This window comes from Lemur catta, chromosome 17 (genome assembly GCF_020740605.2).
Source record: "Lemur catta isolate mLemCat1 chromosome 17, mLemCat1.pri, whole genome shotgun sequence".
Taxonomy (NCBI): Eukaryota; Metazoa; Chordata; class Mammalia; order Primates; family Lemuridae; genus Lemur; species Lemur catta.
Window position 1 is genome coordinate 43,638,518 of NC_059144.1, and position 16,210 is coordinate 43,654,727.

At 41.7% G+C, this 16,210-nt stretch overlaps 1 protein-coding gene across 2 annotated transcripts in view; it reads left to right on the plus strand.

Moving 5' to 3' along the window:
• TSHZ2 (teashirt zinc finger homeobox 2) overlaps positions 1-16,210 on the plus strand; it is a 406,137-nt gene that overhangs the window by 130,820 nt on the left and 259,107 nt on the right. The window lies entirely within an intron of this gene.

Sequence of the window (16,210 nt, forward strand, 5' to 3'; positions counted from 1 at the left end):
TCAAATACATTTGTATTTTGCCAAGTGCTATCAAGCTCTGAGTTGCATAATTTGCCGTATAAGTGAAATAGATACTTTTCCTCCACACATTTATCACTCTCCTGTGGGCTTCATTACTGACAATCAAATCATAGAAGATGTACAAAATTGTCATGATGCACTTATTTTCTCATGATATTCGATACAAATAGTTCTTCTTTACAAATGGCCTCTTTTTTTCTTCGATTTGCCACAACATTTTTGCTGTCTTTTCAGAATCTTACTAAAAGTTCCAGTGATTGACTTTTTTTTCTCCCCAGCAACTATGTAGGACTCCATGAAAAACAAATATTTCTATTTGGGGAAAAATTAAAAATACTTCAGGCAAACAAAATCAGTATTGTTTACGAGTAGTTCTTTAACTGTTAGTCCCTAGATATGTGTAAGTGTGTATGTGTGTGTACATAATATGTGAAGGTATTTGTGAAAAGCAATAGATTCTGTCTCAATTTGTCTCCCTTTAGAAATCATACCTATCCCATCCCTGAATCATTTGAAGGATTGGATTTAGGGTTACAACATCAAATGTCCAAAATCTATTTGGGAAAAGCCAATAAGGTAGCGGGCAAGAAATATATAGCCTTCATTGTCTAGCTTTTATTTGTCTACTTTTAAAAGCATTGTGGGTACAAAGAAGTTTTGGTCTGCTCTAAGAGATGCAGGAACAAGAACCTGATGACAGACAGTTGACCCTGCATCTTTAATTGGCAAGACCGCAGGGAGCAGTGGGGACAGTGGTGAGCCAAGAACACACTGCCTCTAGGGGGAGCAGCTGCTCCCAGCTCCTGAGGGCTGTTCCCGGGTGGGATGCTAATTCTTTTCCTGTTTATTTCTTTCCAAGAGAAGCTAGAAATCTGGATTTCTTTCATTGAGGGACAGATATTTCCTGATTTTTGAAAGTTGATAACATTTTTTTAAAGTGTATAAACACCAAGCAAGCCAAAGAAAATACATTTCCTGGCCAGATACACCCTGAAGACTGCCAGGGTGTGACTTCTGTGAAAAAGTCCTAAGTGTCTGGGGAAGCCAAGGTCATTATGCAAGGACAGTGGAGTCTGTCCTGAGTCTCCTTGTCTCTCTTCTCTCCCTCCCAGCACATGGTCTATGGAAGATGAGATCATCTACTGATAGATGTTACTTAAAATGTCATCTGCTTTAGCTGCAAGAACTCCACTTTTCTTACCAATATAGGTGGCATTTGGACCTTAAAAATGGTGATTTCCCCTCTCATCGACACCCGTCACCACGGCATCATCAACATGAGCAGCATGTTGAGGATGTCTTAGGGCAACAAACTAAAGATGTATGAGGAATATCACTTTTGTTTTCTAGACTTCAAGTTAATTTCCCTTTTCAGCAAGGAGAACAGAACACTACAGGGTCTTCTGCCCCTGAAGTCAAGCCAGGGATCCAGAAATACTGTAGCTCAAGGCGGGATGAGAGGGGCAGCTGTTTGAGAGAATGTATAGCCTGGTGAATTACCATGACACATCCGTCACACCCATCAGGTGCACTCTTTGGTGTCTGGGCCATGCTGGGAGCACAGACGTCCTTTTGCAAAGCACCTCTGGTACCATGGCTGCCCTGACACACCAGAGACATTTAATCTGTAGGGTGTTGGCTTCCATTCGCTGAGCAGTTTCCCTCTTTCTTCTCTCTTTCTCCCAGCCCAAGGAAATGAATCCCTTTTTCATCTGGATTTGGAGGGGAGGGAGGGAAGAAAGGAGACCCACTCCAACCTTCCCATTCTGGCCAAATTCATTTTCTTTTCTTTTTTTCTTAAATCCTCTAAATTTCCCTAGGGTTTCAGGCATTTGGAGGTAAAAGCCAGGAGAGGTACAGGACACCTTCTGCCTTCTGTTTTGCCCCATCCCTTCCCTGCGGCAAGAAACACAACTGACAACTACACAAATGGGTTCGAGACAAAACGTAGATTCATATCTCACAAAAGTATCACACCACAGTCACAACTCTGGCATCTCCAGCCACCTCTACATTAAGGACACCAGCTCTGTGCTGGGGCCTCCCTATATATTGTCTCATTATTTTTCAAAGCAACTTCTATGAAGTGAATATTATCTGTATCTGTTATCTATTGACAGGACAGTGCTGCATAACAAATACCCCGAAACCTCAGTGACATAAAGCATTAACATTTCTGTAGCTCACTGGTCTGTGGGGGGCCTGCTTATGTGGGCTGGGCTGTTCTGTTAGCCCTGTTCCTAAATCTGTCATCAGCTGCTAGGAAGACCAAGAGCCTCTGCTGATCTGGGCTGGGACAGCTTGGCCCCGTATCACGTTTGTGTCATCATGCAGCAGGCTAGCCTGGGTATTTTCCTCTTATAGCAATGGCTGGGGGAAAAGTATGAACAAGTCCATTCGAGTAAACATTTTTCAAGTTGCTGTTTGCCTCACATTTGCTAACATCCTGATGGACAACACGGCACATGCTAAACCCAGAGTCAGAAGAGGACGACACAATACAGTTAGCTGAGGAAGGGCATAGCTAGAGGGAAGACTGAAGTATTGGGGCCCATAATACAAATATTACCCCATGTGCTGAATTATGGAACTGAAACCAGGAGGAGGGAAGCAATTTGTATAGAGCCAGAGACTGAATGTGAGGGGTCTGGGCTTTGAACCCATGCACGCCTGATTCCAAAGCTGCAGTCCTAACTGCGTTACTCTACTGCCTTAATGTTTTAAAGGAGCTTATAAGGATTCTCCACATTACAGCAGCATCTTCCAGGCCAAATGGAGTGTTGAGTAATTGCTTAATATGGTTGATGGAGAAAGCAAACTTCAAGCCAAAACACTCTAATTTCCCCTAAACATATGTAATCATCTTAATTTTCTCTTTCCCTCTGTTGACTTAGCTTGGGGAAGACAACTCCTTTTTAGGATCAGCCAGTGTTTCCCTGGGAAGTGGCATACAGGGAAATAGGGTTGGCAATTTTTCCTTCTAAAAATCCATTTTATGTAATTCCACTGTCTTCTCTGGGCAGCCCCTTCCCCACCCACTGGGGTTCTCTTTTGCTTGAAGCTGCTCTTTTTTGATGGGTTTGAACCCCTGGGCTCATCTGTAGTCAGGCTCCTATGTGCTGGGTGGTTTGTGACCCAGGTTTCGTCCCAATCACTTGAATCCATTTGGGGGCTGAATCTCATTCATGGTAAAAGAACTGCTTAAAGAATGCTGATGCATGCAGAAGGACTAGGTCATTGATCAGTGGGTGGTTTGTTTCAGAGGACAGTGTTGTCCTAATCTGAGAGGGAGATTACATGTTCGAAGAGCCAAATGCACACCCAGCCGCAGGAAGAGTTCCCTCCATGGGTTGACATGACCAGGAATTGCCAGTTTGGCTTTATGGATGGTTAAACTTTTTAGAATATGACATGAGGTCCTGATTACAGATTCAAATGATAACAATAGTAATAGTAATAGCAACCAAAATTTCCTGATCCCTCATCACACACCAGGATCTATGCTAAACTCTTTCTTTGCATTTCATCTTCACAACCACCAGAGGACGTTGATACCACTATATGCCCATTTTATAGCTCAAGATACTGAGAGTTTAAGTGACTTCTTTTCCCAGGGCGACACTACCAGCCCCAAAGTGACAGGCACAGCCAGGGATTGTAAGATGGGGATCAGCAAACTATGTCTGTAAAAAGCCAGATAGTAAATATTTCAGGCTTTGCAAGCGAAACAGTCTCTGCAGCAGCCACTCAACTCAGCTGCTGTCGAGCAGAAGTAACTATAGATAATATGTAAACAAGTAAGTGTGGTTGTGTGCCAATAAAACTTTATTTACAAGAGCCAGCAGTGAGCTAGGTTTGGGCTTGAGATACCATCACTTTCAAACTGTATTGCTTTGGGCAATTTACCCAATCTCTTTTTAATCTCAGTTTTCTTGTCTAAAATATAAGGATGATAATAAACATAATTCTTAACTGATAGGGTTATTTTGAGGAGTAAATCAATGTTGTATAGGAAGCCGCCATTTCTATTATTACTAACGTTGCAATAATAGAGAGGTGTCATGAATAGCAGTAGAGAAGAGAGGTCAACAGCAAGTCCTCCCTGAGTGTGAACTTGGTCTCTCCCACTGACCAGCTGTGTGACCTTGAGCATATTACTTACCCTCTCTGAGCCTCTGTCTCCTTTTTTGTAAAGTGGAGAATAGCGAGAAGACAAATCTCACAGGATGGTTACAAGATTAAATCAATGTAATACATGTGAAGCTTTTAGGAGACTTCCTGGCACCCAGCAAGCGCTTTGTGGGTGTTTGTTTTATTGTTATCGAATAATCATGAATTGAGCCCAAGTGCATCTGACTTCCAATCTCAGGCTCTTTCCCACCTGTTCCTGCCCAGGGTCTTAACTGTTTCATGCTCTCCAGATCCACCAACTCCCTGGTGGTCTGCTGAAGCCTGTTCCTTTTCAGAATACTGTTTTTCAGTACATCAAGTAAAAATAGAAAAGATTACCCAAAAACCTCAGTTATATAATAATGCAGTTAACAAAATATTTTTAAAAAAACAAATTTTGATGTAGTTATATATGAATTGCTGTCTTAACACATTAGGTAAAATCTGTCAGGGGGCCTAATAACTACTATAATTTTGAAATAGCAATAAGTGTCAGTGATATTTCAATATCTTTGCAACAACTGTAATGTGATATGAAGGTATCTGTGATTTGTGTTGGTACTAAAGTCACAGGTCCCATGATTTGATGCCTACATGGGTGTTTTTTGTTTGTTTTTTAAATCTACATTTACGAAATGCCTGAATTCACAAAACTCTTGAGGTCCATAGGCCCCCAGGTGAAGAACCTCTGTCCTTACTGCCATGGAAGGAGACATTTTAAATAATAATGAACCTAAACAGCACTAGTACCCATCCATGTGGCTTCTCCTTGCCTCTAGATCTTACAGCATATAGCCATAGATTTCCTTGCTTCCAGATCTTATAGCATATAATCATAGATTAGATTTGGCAGAGCAGTTTCCAACAAAGAGAGCAAATGCTTCTTCTGCCTGTGCAATCACAAAGCATTTATTCATGGGTATGTAAGTGAGAAATTAGGAACGGTATTGTCCCCTAATTTGATGCCCTACATGGGAAAAGATTGTCATCAAGACTATGCCAACGAGAGGTAATAGAAACATGATACTATTGACCTCATCCAAAAAAAAAAAATAGCTATTGTCACAGGACACAGATGCTGAATATTTGTAGGTTTGGGGAGAAATATATTTGTTAGTGAAATGGAGCTTACTCTGGAGTGAGTAAAGGTGAATTATTTGTCAGATGACTAGAGGAGGTTTATGCAATATAGTATTATTGAGCAGGGCTATTAACAGAGTGAATTGCTATTGTGACATGCCATTAAATTGTTTTTAGTGTCCACAAAGGTATCATTCAGGAGCCGGCAGGGTTAGTAACAGAGTTGTATTTTTGGTGGACAGCAGTAGATCTTGAAACAAAATAGCATATTTTACAAAAAAGTAAAATATGGCCGAAGCTGGGAGTCTATAGACAATAGAGTTCGGGGTAGTCATTGGAAGCTGCTTGACAGGCACCCTGAGGATCTGAGCAAGCCTGTCTGGACCCCACTGTGTAGGCAGCTGAGGCCGAAGTCCGAGCGCTCCATCAAGAAGGAGCAGTGAGAGATGTGAGAGGCAGAGCGGAATCGTCACCCTGGGCTCTGCTGAGGATGGTCTGCCTTGTTGATGAATGTAGCCCCCCACTAAGCGGAGAGGTTGGCTCAACAATTATCTACTGAAGAAAGAAAAAAAAGAAAAGGAAAGAAAGGGAGGAGAAAGGGATGGAGGGGGGCGGGAAGAGAAAGAGAGGAAAGAGAGAGAGAATATGAACTAGCCACCTGAACTCCTGGTGGTTTGGCTGTGTGTTTATATCTGTGCATGCATGAAGACCTATTGACTCACTTGCTATTTTTCAATAAATATTTATTGAGTGCCTACTGTCAGGCACTGTGCTAGGTACAAATAGAAAAGGACCCAGCTCTCAGATGACGTACATTCAAATGAGGGATTCAGAGATAAACAAAGAATAAGGAAGCTTATTTCAAAATAGCACAAAGTATTATAAAGAAAACAAGCAAGAAATAAAAACAGCCGAGCACGGTGGCTCGCACCTGTAATCCCAGCTACTCGGGAGGCTGAGGCGGGAAGACGGCTTGAACCCAGGAGTTTGACACCAGCCTAAAATGTATTAACTAATTAAATAAAAGCATTGTGATGAGGTAGAGGGTCATGAGAAAGAAGGGGCCACTTTGAGCAGAATGGTGACGCTGGACCTGAGACCTTGATGAGCAGGAACCAGCCGTGGAAAGATCGGTGGAGCCTGGCGTTTGACTGAGAGCTGCCCACACCCCAGGCATGTGCCCGGTCTTTCACATCCGTGATCTGATTTAATCTTCCCGTCAACAGGGTGAGGGAGAGTATTTATAACAACTTCCAGATGACAATGAAGAAATGGAAGCTCAGAGAGACAAGATGACTTACGCACAATCACAGAGCTGGGAAATGACAGAAGCATGATAGAAACCCAGGCTTGTCTGATCCAAAGCCTTGGAGATGACCTGCCACGCTGCCTCCAGGCAAAGGGAGGCTCCTCACTCAAGTTCGTGCTAATTAGGGGAGAAAACTTCGCAGTAAGGTCTCTGTTCTTTTTTTAATTTGGTTTTTTTTTTTTTTTAGCGACAGGATCTTGCTCTGTCACTCGGGCTAGAGTGCAGTGGTGCCATCAAAATTCACTGCAGCCTCCAACTCTTGGGTTCAAGCGATCCTCCTGCCTCAACCTCCCGAGTAGCTGGGATGATGGGCAGGTGCCACCACACCTGGCTAATATTGGGGGTTTTTTTATTGTTTAAGAGACAAGGCCTCACTATGTTGCCCAGGCTGATCTCGAACTCCTGGCTTCAAGTGATCTTCCTGCCTCAGCCTCCTGAAGTGTCTCTGTTCTTTTAATTTGCAAATCAGTGTCATTTTTATGCCATATTGTGGCTATTTTCTGGCTGGTCGCCTGGCTTCAATCCTGAAACTTGTCGGTAACACAGACAGTAGATTTCATCTTGAGCATGGCTCCTCAATGACAGCAAAAAAAAATGTATGTCTTTCCTACGGTGGTCCAAGAACTGAGTCATTTTCTTAAGTTATATGGCAGGGTAGGGGGATGGGGGAAGGGACATAGATCTTAAGGAAAACATTCTTCTACCGAAGAAACTGTCTCAAACCCATTTGGAACACATTGTTTCATAACTAAGGTCATAACAGCCATGTTGACTGTTAGAAAAATAGTATAATTTTAGTGTCAACCAGCCACCCCCTACTCATTTCTGCCTTGGTTTTCTTGTTTGTTTGTTGTCTTGTTCAGTGCTTGCTTGACCAGGGACATTGGATTTGGTATCAGTTGTTGTTCTTTCTTTGTTTTTGTTTATATTGTAAGATAACAGATTGCTATAAATTGGTATTTGTATGTTAGATACATAGATCATCTTAATTGGTTACCAAAGAAATGCAACTTAAACCACAGAGTACCTTTATTGTTACTGTTACTATTATGGTTTTGGCTATCAGTTCATGAATGTGTTGCTTCATGTCAGTACCCAGCACTGGGGAGTTTGAGAGCAACGAGCATGAGCCCTTCCGCTTACCACAGGGGGAGTCCACATGGGTAGCACCCTCTGGGGAGCACACTGGGAAGGGATCAAATGTCTCTGAAGTGAACATGGTCCACGACACAGTAATTCCATTTTGGGAATTTAGTGGAAGGGTATCCACATTTATAAAATAGTGAAAAATTAGGAACCACTACAAGGTCCAATAATAAGGGATCGGTTATTTTTTCTTTAAGCTGCGAGATGGATCATCACCCACCATTACAAACTCATGTTACAAAGCAAAATGTTCCCAGGATATGAAGTAGAGAGAACAAAAGGCAACTTATAAAATAGTATGTGCATTATGATCTATAACATACTATATCATTTATAGCTATATCTATAAATAGATGGAACTATAGATAGAGTGACAAAGGTGATGTTATTATGCAATATTGTTAGTATATTATTATGCTATGATTTACCAAGAAGCAGTTTTCTTCTTGACATTTTCCTTTCACTTCCAGATTTTCTTCATGGAACATGATTTGTTGTTATAATCAGGAAAATACACGCACACACAACGAATGAGGGTCAGTGTTTAAGGTCCAGGTTTTGCCTTCAGCCTACCCAGTGCAGCTTTGTGTGGGCTGTGGGCTGCTGTCGGATGACCCATCCCCTCCCTGTGGCTGGCTCTGGCTCCTGGCATCCTTCTGCTGCCTTTTGGTTTTCAGCACAAATCTCGGATCTGATTCACCAGGTCCTGCTCAATATGTTGTGTTACCAACCCCATGGTGACAGTTTCAGAAAAGCTTACTGCTAATGTTATGCTCATTCCCTTCTTGGGAGGGAAGCCAACAAAAGGTGTTCTTAGAAACGGGTAGTCCTGTTTCTTGCTAATTCCCATAAGAGGAAGGGGAGTAATAGCAAAATAAGTAGGAAAAAAGAAGTGTTTAGTTCTGTATGGCTGATGGTGGCTCAGTGTGTTTACATATTATGACAGTTATCAATTTCTTAACACTAGGTACTAGGAATCTAATAAATCAATGTAAGACTCAAGAAGTGGTTAATGTGTATTGTGTGTGGACCGTATCTCAATAGAGCCAAAAGAAAAAAAAGAAGAAAAAAAGAGTCATGGTGGCAAGGTTGAGCCAAAGTTAAGGTAACTCTTCTTTGGCTTTTTCTTTCTCCCTTTAAGTAACAGAATTGACTGATTTCAGAGGAATTTATACGTTGAAGGGCAGTGTGGTTAGTGGAGATCTCAGGCACTAGACTCAGACTAACCTACATCGAACCCAGGACCTGCATTCCTTGGCTTTGTTAACTTGGATGGAGACAGTGCTATTTAGCAAATTAAAACATGCACTCAGTAGTCAGGTACCTGAGTTCTAATCCTGGCTCAGAAATTTCTAGCTGTGTGATTTCAGGCAAGTTACCTAAAGTCTCTGAGCTTCAATATCTATGCATGCAAAATGGGTGGAATGCTATTTTTTTTTGTAGGACCAGTAATATTATATATTAAGCCTCTGACACATTGATAATACTTAAATGCCGTGACTAATATTATCGCTTTCAGTGATGAAGATTTCACCCTATTTATGTATCTTGCAAAGAAAAATAAGAATATGAGGAAGAGGAAAAGATAAACCAGTTTATAATGATCACATCAAATGGAGACCTCCTGAATGATTTGGGTTGTTATATGTTTTTTTTGTTTTTTCTGTTTTTGTGAAACCCAAGAAAGTCACCAGGACATCTGTGTCGGCATGTGTGTGTTCCTCTCCATATTAGATTACATGTTTTAGGACAATAAATCAGTGAAAGAAAAGTAATAAATAATGCATGCTGACAATGTGATCATGTTTATTAAGAAGCAACAGCCTTGTCATCTTCATTTTCTTCTTCAGCGATTCTCTTCTCTAAGGGTTTGCTCTGCAGGGAGTCCCTGCAATTTAGCTGGAGGCCATTCTCTAATTCTTATTTGCAAAAATACCTGCTTTGCAAAAAAAAAATAAATAAATAAGTTAAAAGCTGCACACCCAGGTCCTCTGATGAGTCTCCCATCAAATCCAGCCCATCATTAGAGATGGCTTCTCGCCTAGAATGCTGGGGAGAAACGAATGGCTCCGCGTCACACCTCCTGTGCATTTTGTGTTTTCCCACACTCTGTGTTCCTGCTCCTGTCTTTCTGCCATCAGTTTGTAAGAAGTCTCTTTAGGCTTCAAGATTTTGCGAAAGAAAAGAAAAGGAAAAGCCAACTTTTCTTTTCCTAGAAATTTGCAGCTGCTAAAACCATATGTTGACATTATTGTGCTGTGACATCCGAAGACTTTCGACTTTCGTTGGGGTTGCATTTTAATCTGTTATTCTTCACCCATTTGCACTTGAAGAACCCTTGGGTGGGGGGTATGGGGGGCAGGGCCACACTGGCAACCCCTGTCTTGCAGTGTCTTTTGGAAGCCTAGAGCAGAATGGTGCACTGTAAAATTGGCGAGTGTTGCATAGAGAGAGAGAAAGAGGGAAGGAACAAGTTGAGTTGGGAAAGTGGGAGCAATGGAGGAGAGTAGAGGGAAAGAGACAGCAAGAGAGAAGGAGAGAGAAGGAAAAGAAAGAGGGAACTTGCAGGCTGGGAGCAGCCTGGCTTGAGTGGAAAGCATCCTTGGAGCCTTTTGTCCTGCTACTCTCATGATTTAAAGTTAGTGGCATATCCTTTCCTTGAATATCTTACTGTCTATGTCCTAGGTTCTGAGAGAGGGTTCTATTTTTTGAGACTTGTGCTAGCTTAAGATTTAAGTCAAAGGGGGGCCTCTATGTGTCTAAATACCCTTGAATTCCCCCTCCCAATCTGGAAGGCTTCTTTCTGCTTCTAACTTTGTTGTCTTCAAGGAAAGGAATTTTCCTCCCAGAACTCTAATCTTAGAAACCACAGAATTCCTCATCTCTTTCTCTCTATTCCCCTCTTCCTAGTGCCATCTCCTCATCACAAGACCCAAGTCATCCCGAGGAAGGCGTGTGTACTGTGACACTTTATCATCGGGTACCAAGCCTGTCATGCCTAAAAAAAATTCAGTAAATGGTAAATCACTTGTGTACAGGATCCATGTTTAATTAGCTTGTCCTGACCTAAAATATTTATCAGGATTTTGTATTCACTCTGTTTTACCCTGACATCCATTTTAGCTTCATGTTTTGACTTGTTTCCTTTATTCCTTCTCTTCCTTCCTTCCTCTCTTTCTGTCTCTCCCTTTCTCTCCCTGCTAGCATTTGTTTCATGTTACAAAAGCAATAATATCTATATTTTTATATTATTCATTGTCTTGCTTCCCTGACCTTTCTCTTCCTCCCAGGGTGCCCCTGAATTCCGTGACAAAAGCCCACCCTTTGAGACCTAAGACTCCGACTCGCTCACCTTCTTCCGGTTGTCTTCACATCATTGTGCTTTGATGACTTCACCATGACCCTCATTTGTTTCTCAACTTGGTCCTTTCAGCCAGGAGCTCTGATCTGCTACTTCCTTGCCTTTGATGTGTCTCCATTTCCTTTCATTAATCTCATCTTTCACATAGCTCGGCGGCTACCGGACAGCCACAAGGATAATATAGCCAGTTGGAGCCGGCTCCAGCACCTCCCAGCTCATCCATTCCTTGCGGTCTGCCTCTCTGGTAGACACAGTCTTGCCCCAGGGTGGAATGTAGACATGCATGCAGAAAATACAACACTGACTTCTGTTCGAAGAAAATCAGACTGCCAAAGAGCAAGGTAATGCAAGAAGGCAGTAGTCACATCCCGAATAGGGAAGTTCAGTGGGGTAATTCTATTTAAAAATGCGTATTTTTACATGTTTGTTTATGTTTAGTTCTATGTGTATTCAACGCTCCAAGGAAAACTCATAAAAATCAACTGAACACCTTACCATTCCAATAAATCCTATCACATTGCCAAATGTAGTGCTGGGAAAATGGTCCTAACTCTGTAGTCTCTGTGGTGTCAAAAGCCAGTTATACTCTTTGTTCTTGATGTATGTTTATCGACATTCCTGACACTGACTGTGGGGCATGTTCAGGACCAAAAGGTTTGTTTTGCCTAACCCTTTGACGAATGGAACAAATAGATTTGAACAATCTGTCCTTGTAGGATCCTTTATAAGAATGTTGTCCTTGCATTCTTTGATAGGTTTTTTTCCTATTTTTCTTAAAAAATTAGGCCACATGTTTCATGGACAAGACCTTGATACTATCTAGAGGTACAGATACCAGTGGAAGTACTTTGAAAAATTAAAGGCATTCTACTCATCCTAGTCTCTGAAAAGTTAAAAGCATTTTCTTGCCTATAAAATGGGCGTGACTCACCAGGCCAGGGCAAGAGTGAACTCTGAGATAACCTATAAAGCAGTGCTCTGCAAATCCTGGGACATTCTAACAGGGAAGACATTGTGCTCCATCTTCATCTCTATGTGGAAAATGGAGCAAACTGTTATATTTTCTTTAAAACTGTCTACAGGAAGTACTTTGTTTAGATCAGCCAACTTATGTTAGCAAACTATGTTATGAAGCTAAGGTTTTATAACAAAGAAAACAAAATACATGTCTTCCTGACACTGCAGAATTTTTAGAGTTCATTTAACCTGGAGCAATACGTACCTCAATAAAGATTTCCTGGTGATTTGACACTTTTTATCTCTGCTTATAATCTGAAATAAGGGAGCTGGACATTTGGAAAGGGAAGAATGTGTATATATATACATATATCTCAGAGTTTTTATTAATAACTTGTCTGTGTCTCCTGAATGAGATTCATCCTCTACATGTTACTCAGAAACTTGCTTTTCTCACTTAATGATAGAGCATGAGCGCCCTTACGGTTCTGCAGCTCCATGGCTATCTACGCAACCCTGTGTCTTTGTGCCTACGCACGTATACATGATTTTACATATTATATTTGCAGCTTTTATATTTCAGTTATTCATCTTCTCCCTCTTTTAATGCTGACTTTCTAATTCTTGGCCTTATGCCACACTCCCTGCACCCTCCCCGGCCAACCCCTGTCTCACTCCAATCTACAACCTGCAGAGAACCCCCTCTCACTTCACGCCTTGCTCATATAGTTTATTTGTGATATTGATTACTCTTTTCTTTCTCTCTAGGTCCATTCCCCCAACACACACACACACACACACACACACACACGCAGAGGAATTGTAGCACTACTTTTTAATTTTTTTGTCTGTGTGTGTGAACATGACATGCATCTTCCAAGAATGAAGACTTCACATGTGTGTTCGGTTGCTTTTTATTATATTTTTTAAATTATCATGTGGTAAAACTGACATTTTCTTACGGTGCACAATTGTGTGAATTTTAATTGGTGGATAGGTTTACGATATGACTACGACAATCAGGACTCCGAACAGTTCTATTACTCCAGAAAATTCCCTCCCGCTTCTTGTATATATATATATATATAGCCACATCCTCCCTCCAACCCTCCTCCCTGTCAACGGCTGATTTGTTGGTTTGTTTTCCATCACTGTAGTTTTGTCTTTTGGCTACTATATATGTTATATAATAGAACCCTACAGTAATTAACCTCCTGGGGCGGCTTCCTTCGTGCAGCATGATGCCTTTGTGACCTCTGCTGGTTGTCGCAGGGGTCTGTCCATTGCTCCTTCGGATTGCTGGGGATTGTTCCATTGCATGGATGCACTAAGTTTGTGGATCCGTTCCCCCAAGAGTGAAGACTTTGTAATGGTCCTGGTTAAGCGTGCCCGTTTTATTATCCCACTTCTAGGACTTCAGTTTTTAGGTAGGGTATTAGTCCGTTTTTCTGTTGCATATAACAGAATACCTAAAACTGGGTGATTTATAAAGAAAAGGATTTTATTTCTTACAGTTACGGAGGCTGAGAATCCCAAGGTCAAGGGGGTGGCCTCTGGTGGGGGCCTTCTTGCTCGGGGCGGGGGGTGGGGGGGTCTCTCTGCAGAGTCCCCACGTGGCGCAGGGCATCACAAGGGGGGTGTGCCGAGCACGTGAACCTGCTAGCTCAGATCTCTCTTCTTATAAAGCCGCCAGTTCCACTCCCATGAAAAGCCGTTAATTCATTAACGCTTTACTCCATGAATGAATTCCCTCAGAATTCAATCACCTCTTAAAGGCCTCATGTCTTAACGCTGCCACATTATGTCAACATAAGCTTTGGAGGGAACATTCAAACCTTAGCAGGTAGAGAGTGTATATTAGTGTACAAATTTACCAAATTAAAATATTGAGAAAACCAAGGTATGGGAAAGCTCGTCGTTATAGGAACTTACAATTAAATTGAACCTAAAAGGCTGATAGACTGCCGGGAATAATAACACTTCCTTTCACCCTGTATCGGTTACTTCCTGTATGTCAGGCCCTGCGTTGAACGCTTGATGTTCAGTATCTCGTTAGCTCTCCTAACATCCTCCTGTGGGCATTCTTACCTCTGTTTTATGGAAGAGGAACCTGAACCTGCTCTTCAGGTTACACCCAAAGTAGGTGGTCCTGCTCTGGTCCCCAAAGCAATAGTCTATCCAATCTTCCTCCCAAATGCTGGAATCTTCCAGCAGCAGTGTGTGCTTCTCTTGGCTTTAGTTAGACTTTCAAGTCTCTTTTCACTCAGCAGTTTAGATAAACTTGATATTATAGTTTCCTTTCATTCCTTTAAGTGATGCAAATTGCTTTACCCAAAGAAAGGCATCACATTACACGATTACTGAAAAAAATCTGAGAAAGAAAGAAAAGATGTTTGCAATTTTTTCCCCTCTCATTTTTCTTTCTACTTGATTAAAATGACTATTAGAATTTTGTTTCTTTTCTTTTAAGTGAAAATATTCAGATCTTACATACAGAAGCCAAAAAGGAAAGTGATGGTTAGTTAGCTGTTGCAATTGGTTAATATAGTCTAGATTATTCACGGGGTGGGGAGGGTGGCGTGACCCCCACCCCCCATTCTTCCACCACCTACCCCAAACCACCATACCTGTGGGGATGGGGCTTGGAGTTCTGAAAAATTAAAATACATGTAATGAACCAATTACCTACTTCATTTTCCCACTGTAGTTATGTCCTGGTTTGCCTTTGTCGTTGATAATAACACTTCTATAGCTAAAATCAAAGAATTAGATTTACAAAATACTGGGATATCTGCTAGCAGAAATTTTTCTCCCATTAGCCATGTAGCATCTACAGCTGGGCAGACAGATGGATACATAGTTGTGTTTCTTCCCCCCAGCCCCCATCCTAAACACTGTGTATCGAGTAAATAGTTTTCCCCTGGAAGGATCTTGCTAGCTCTGTCACCAAGAATTCAGTTCCCGGAGCTTACATAACTGTGTTTTATGCATTGGAGAGCCCACGATTCTACCTCTCTGTGAAAGACTCTTGTAAATGGAATCACTTTGTAAATGGCTGTCAGGAACTGCCCCTACATTAAGGAGCCACATCTAGCCCGTCACAATTGCCATCATCCCTCCTTCCCCCATCTAATCTGCCACCAAGTCCTGTTTGGTCTACCTCTGAAATGGCTCTCAGATGGGTCCCTGGCTCTCTTCACCCCCACGGCTGCTGCTTCATGCGGGTCTTCGTCACCTTCCTGATGCATTAATATCATCACTCCTCGCTGCTGTCTGTGCATCTGGCCCCTCTAATCCACTCTTCTTATTGGCAACAGGAGTATCTTGGTCAAGATCATGTATGTCCTAAAATACTACAGATCTCAGGGCTCCAAACAATATTTCCAGAAGTGTAGGGTATCGGATGATTTGGGAGAATATACAAATGAATGTATGTTATTTGAATTGTTTTATATTTATTGATAGTTATCTTTTTAAAACAAATGTTATAAAGCACATTTTTAAGTGATCTGCTTAAAAAACAAATCCCTAAGTCAGTAGCTAGCTATGGCAAAAATTGTGAAGGTGGCATGCAACTGATTGCTGTTTAGTAAAAGCAGCAGAGGTACAAAGTCCAAATTCCTTAACCCATCCTTAAAGAAAGGTTCTTCCAAAATAGCAAATAGCAGCCTTAATGCCTGCCTATTGCTCCTGCCCGCCAATTTTTCTTCAACAAGAACATTCCTTTCACTTTTAGTCACATTAAACACTTTGCAGTTTTCCCAGCATACTACGTATTCTCCTGTTTGTGCACTTTCTTCGCCCAGCCCGCAACATGTTATTCCCTGTGTCTGGATTGTGTTTTTATACCTGGTGAACTTCTATACATCCTTCAATGCCCAGTTTACATGTGCCAATCTCTATGAACCCTTCTCTAAGTCCCTCAGGTAGAACCCACCGCACCTCTTCCTCTTAGTCTCTGCTGGTAACTTTCAACATTTGATGTTCTGGCTATTTGAGTAGGTGGCTCCTTTAACTCCAAGCTCTACTGACCCCACAGGACTGTGCCTAAATCTCCGTGTTTCCTTTGACCAGCAGTGGGCGTGGTGCACAGAAAACCACTCAAGCACCTGCTGAACGAATGAGGAAATGAACAACTGAGTAAATCGAGGCAGATTCTTTCTTCA